Here is a 6000-nt window from a genome sequence, read left to right on the forward strand (position 1 = left end):
AACGTGAAACGATCGGACTAGATTAAAAGTAAGCTGGGTAGAGATAAGACGTCGGTTTAAGTTTCCTGAAGGAACCCTCAACGAAAGAGAAAGCTCGCGGAACATTTTCCTTGATAAGAGATGAGATTCTTAATCATTATTGAGATCGCTATCGACCTAGTTGCGCTTTCAAGTCTAATTGTTCGGTGCGCGTAAAACTAAATCCGAAAAAAAACCTGTATTCATATTTCTGCTTTCCATGTTTCTTTATGGCTTATGGATATACCTAACTATATTTCAATCAATTTATAAATTGAGATTAATTTTTTTTTTTTTTACTGTCAAAAAATTATTTTGTTTAAAGACTTTTAATCGACTCTGACGGATAATAAATCAGTGCGGCCTAGGGAACGTATTGAGCGCGGAACAAGTATTTCAAACCGAGATCATAGTTCTCGAGCACTTTTTACACCCCGCAAAACCCCTTGTTTTCTTTCTATCGTCTGGTTTCTCTTATTCGAAATCATTCAGGCATACATCGAAAGACGATTTGCTCTCAGCACCACGCCTACCGTTAAGAGCACCCTGTGTATGCGGCGGCTAGAGCGACCCGGAAAACCGGATCCACTACCGGATAGGCCTCCGCAAAGGGTTTGGCTTAAGACCGCAACATTTCCCCTCCATTGTCGCGTTTTAAGCATGACGGAATTGTGATCACGCTTGCCATCGTCCGGCCATGACAACACAGTGGCCAACAGCTCGTCGTTGAATCGCATTAGTGCATTAAAGTCGCCATGTTGGCTCGTTTCTACGTAGAGTAAACGCGGATACGCAAACAGAATGGAAATTCAGCGACCTGAGATAAAGCCGAGAGAAAATATTTGGAGGCGTGAATTACAATCGAGGCTACGGAGCTACGCGTTGCTTGTTTTTTTCGTTTTTCTTTTTATTTAGAGGAGAGAGTTTTATATTCTTATATTTACGATGCGTGCTTTATCAGTATTTTACGGAAACGAGAAAAAAAATCACACGCGCATTACGCGCGCTTTGTTTTTCAAGAAACCCCCATCAAACTACGAAAAAAAAAAAAAATAATATGACTCACCAATTTGCTTCAGCGGAGGTGTTGAGTTCTGCCGGTGACTGTAACATAAAATGGAAAATATTAATGTAGACATGTATAATTGTTAATAAAATTAATAAAAAAAGGATAAACATTTTTTTTAATAAAGATTTTATTTTAAAAAATTGATGCTTACCTATAAGTTGCTCCGCCGATGCAGGATGCCCCCCGGGCCTGCTCCTCCTCTCAGTTCGGACGTCGTGACGAGTCCTCCTTCCGCGCATTGGACACTCGCGAACATCCCGACCGTGATTTTACTCGCGAAAATTAATTAACACTATCGCGCGTTCCTGTCCGGCACTCGCGTTTACAATCAAGCCAAGAAACCACGCCCGAATACTTGGCGAAACTTTCGAAACGATCGACGAACCGGCTGCGGTTCGTAAAATTATTATTACCGGCGGCGACGGCACTCTCGATGACGATGATGGATACAGCTACGTCGACCTGTAACAAAAAGAAAATATATTTAATTCCTACGTTGCACGTGATCACCGCGTGAGACATATACACCGAGCGCGTGGCCTCTACTTTCGTTCACTACGCAACCATTAAAATACGATAATGAAATGATTTTTAGGCTCCGCATTTCTACGCCACGAATGAATATTCACCAAATCTATCGCGGACCCGCCGATTAAAGCCCTCGTCCCTCGAGCCCGATGTACTCGCCGATGCTTCCAGTATCGGCAAAGAGATACGAGTTTAATATACGCGTGCACGTGGTTTTAACTTACTTTGCATCGAAAAGATGTAGTCACCCGTACGCACGATTAGTTCAAGAAAATGATTCACGCCGGATTATGTCCCTCTGGCCCGTCGAATGTACCTAGGTCTTTAATGCGTACGGAGCACGTGCTGCGTACGTACGTTTCGGTCGACCGCTGGAGAAGGACAGAGCGAGAGTGGGGGTAGTGGGGGAACGTAGCTCGCGCGCGGCACGTACGCCAGCGCTCACCCCTCGCTCCTTCCCCCCGTCTACCTTACTCTCTTTCTCTCTCTTTTACCTCTACACGATTCAACGCGTTATAAAAAATTCTATATGCTGAATATTAACTGCACATTGAATCGATACCGAATTTTAAAACCTTCTTAACAACAAGTAACGTTTACTCTCGTCCCTTTTTTTTTCTTTTTTAATTACTAGAACAAACCTTGCGTACACTTTGCGTGTGCTATTTTTCAAAAGATCCGCAAATTAAACCGAACCTTAAATCTACGACTTGACAGCTGACGTTGACAACATATAACCGGAAAACCCAATTAAAAAAACGAGAGAAAAAGAGAGAGATTAATTTTCGCGTTTAATTACCGTAAAAGCGATGAGGTCAGTCGACGATAATGAATTTGCGGATTGTTGAGAAATATAGAAGGCTAGGCGATATACGACGAGATTTATGCTAAAATCAGCGAGTTACTTAAATTTCCGCGAACCAGACAGTGGGATCGATCCGGGATGCTGTTTTTAGCTTCCGGTCATTAATCCGCAGCATCTCGTTCGCGGAGACGACGACCCCGCCGTGTTGCTGCACACATTCGTATTTCATTCGATTTCGCGTGCGGCTTGGGGATTACGGAAATTATTCTTTCAGTAATAAAAAAAGTTAAGTACCCGCAGATACCCGCGAACAATTTTCTGAATTACGATTGAGTTTTCTATTTTATAGTTGAGATTTCAAATCGGTTTTTCTTACGAAGATAAATCGTCATCGATAAATAGACGAGAAGCTGAAAAAGAAGTAAGGGAAAGAATGAGAGAGTGAAACGGCCGCTGCGAAACTCGCCCTAGCTTTATTGATTTCGTTCTCTCGCCGTCCAGGATAGCTATCATTGAGCATTAGTTCTCTTTCTTGGGTCATAGTGAAAAGAAATGAAAAGAAAGAGAGATGTAGAGAACGGAGATGATTGCCAGGACGGGGAGGACTAACGATATCTCATCTTGATGAAAGTGAACCGCAATTTCTCGAGCGTGATAGTCATTTTCAACTCGTTGAAGATTCACCCCTTCCCCTTCCCCGACAGATCTTGGAAACACGCATTCGGTACGTTTGTTTGCTAAACGAAGCAAACTCGGACGGTACTTTTTTAAATTAAAGAATGGATAGAAAAAAAAAATGTAGAAGAATTACGTTCCAGAAGTGGTATATAATTCGCTATTCACAGGAAAGAGCTCTAAATTCTCGAGGATTGAAACTCAGGTACTTGAATTTTAATGCTAAATCAAAAATGCTTTGAACTTGTTTCTACATAAAAGTAGTTTCTTAGTCGTAAGAAACTTCGCGCCGATTTTGCGCGGGCAGACATCGCCAAGTTGCGGAATGCATTATGTATCGTACTCCTTTTGTCCTCGGTAGTTTTTCAATTCCGGTGCAAGGGTATTCCGCGATCCTTTGTTTTGGTCAGAAGCTCATACAGAGGAGAAAAAAAAAAAAAAATGATAGACACGCGAATCGAGGGTGGCAAATGGAAAGGCAAAAATGTATAAGCGGACTTTGATGCGCGCCTCGAAAAAGTTCATTTCGTACGATTCATGCGCGACGACAATTTGTTACGATGTGGGCAAAACTTTCGTGGCGATTCTCGCGATTGCAGTCACGCGCGTTTGATACTCTCGAAACGACGGGTCTTAACTCGGCATGAACTTCGACAAGGTAAAGTTAAAATTTAGATTCTCCGTAACGATAAATAAATATACTTTCAGAACGAGAGATCGATAAAGAAATGAAGTTTTCCGCCGGAGCGATGGAAATATTAATCGGGACAAGTGTGGAAGTATCACCACGGAGTAGCTCGCACGGGTCTTTATTCGAAACGATTCCCGTTGTTATGTGCAAAAATATCGAACTCTAGCAACAGGCGTCGCGGTTAGGAGCTGCTCTGTCTCACGTGCCGCATCACCGGAAGTGTAGTGCATATTTTAGGACGCCTATTTATGATGCACTCTATAATAGCATTTACGGATATTTGTTCATAAAGGGATCGGTGTCCTTTGGGAGGGAGCTATATGCGTATCAGCTATCTCGGAACTGCAGCTAATTCAGGGGTTTCCGATAACCTTGTTATTTGCTATTAACAAACACATGCGTCGCAATATTGTTACGTATCCTTTGCAAACAGCCCCGTTATAATTCTATCAATCATCGATTACTTTGCGGTACCGGCTGGCACGCTGCACAAATAGCGTGCAAATTCGCGGTGCCATGTACGCGCTGACAAATAACGGGCGGCAACAATACGACGGTACTTGTCACGATTGATCCTCATTTGATTTTTCCCCGACCGCCGTAGCCGCGGCTACACGTGCGCGTGTAAATGTCCACTGCAGTTTAACCTAATTACTGCGCGCGCCAGAATGACGGCCTCTCGACTTTTCTACATCGAATGTCTGTCCGTCAGAGCAAAACAGTTTCCGGTGGTCGCGCTGCGAGTGACATCGGTCGCGGTTGAATCAAACGGGCGCGATCTAATAACGTGATTAGCGCGAAATTCGTCGTTCGCTCGTGTCCGTAAATATCGTTGGTCGAAACCGATCGCTGATTCGAGTTTACGCGAGCGCTGCGCGCGGAATGGAAATACTGCGGCGCAAATTTTTGTCCGGGGACATGATCCGGATGATCCGAAATAGGTAGTCTTAGCAGTGGCACGAATCACCGCAACATTATTAAGCTTCGAACCACGAGCTAGCAGCGGCCCTCGATTTTTTTTCCCGTGATAACCGAGTCGGAATTTTGCAAGATATCCGTTCGCTTTTCTCCCTCTCTTTTTCTCTTTCGCTCAGTCGTTTACACGAGACAGCGCGAAATATATCACGACATATATTTCGAGAGCTAAATCTTTCGAGAATATTTCGGAGAGAAATATATCGCACCGGCAGGATGGACCCGTCAAGATCATATTTATCAAGTGAATTTTATCTTCCGAAAATAGAGCCCGAAAAATAAAGTGGCTCCGATATTTGATGTCACTTGGCACCGCTTTCGACAATTAACGAAAATATCTCTCAAATTGCCGTAGAAATTGTGCTCGCGTTATTTTCGACTCTTTATTTATCTCAAAACGACGTGCATCTCTCGATAAAACCGTGATCGCAGAAGAACTATGCGAATAAAACCCATACGTGTCAAATTACGAAATTTCCGTTTCGCGAAATCGCCAACTCGTCTGTGTCCATTTTAATCTCGCAAAATTTACCATCACATAGATAATTGAAATCTTCACTCGACTGATACAACATAGCCTCGCGATGTAATTTCCCTCCAAAAATTATATTGCTCTTTCGTGTTGCTGCATTAATAAAGCAATTTAATAAAGTGATTTAATTAAACGAGAACAATGCGCTGCTTCAGACAAGCCGAAATATTTTGCGAAATTATTGACGAGCTGATCGCGTTTATTTTACTTTACTGATTTTCATATGCAAATAAATAGAATTGCTCGGAATAATATGCAGTGCAATTCGTACGAGCCAAATTCGAACCGGATTATTCCGCTCTTATAGATATCGCGCAACATATCCGTATTATGTGCAAAGTTATTTGAAAGAGTATAGGTACGTATAATGCGGTGCTTCAGAAAAACCACTTGCTTCCAAGAAAGCGGTCCCGAACGTAAAGGGGTTTCGTGGAAGTGGAATTACTCTTGAAACGGTACTGTTGACGAATAAATATTTCTATCATTCGAGATCGCACTCCTACGGAAATGTCATCGAGATAAATTGGAATTATGCTTGTAAGTCCAAATACATTGTCCGAGAGTAATCTCGACCCACATATCGAGCGTGGAGTGGTCAGATCAATATATGCAGAGACACGATATCGAGCTGACGATGTCAGCTGTCCCTTCGACCATTTCCTCATCAAGATCTCTCGTAGAGGTCTAGTAAAGCAAACTAGTCAATT

This window comes from Cardiocondyla obscurior, linkage group LG09, assembly GCF_019399895.1.
Source record: "Cardiocondyla obscurior isolate alpha-2009 linkage group LG09, Cobs3.1, whole genome shotgun sequence".
Taxonomy (NCBI): domain Eukaryota; kingdom Metazoa; phylum Arthropoda; class Insecta; order Hymenoptera; family Formicidae; genus Cardiocondyla; species Cardiocondyla obscurior.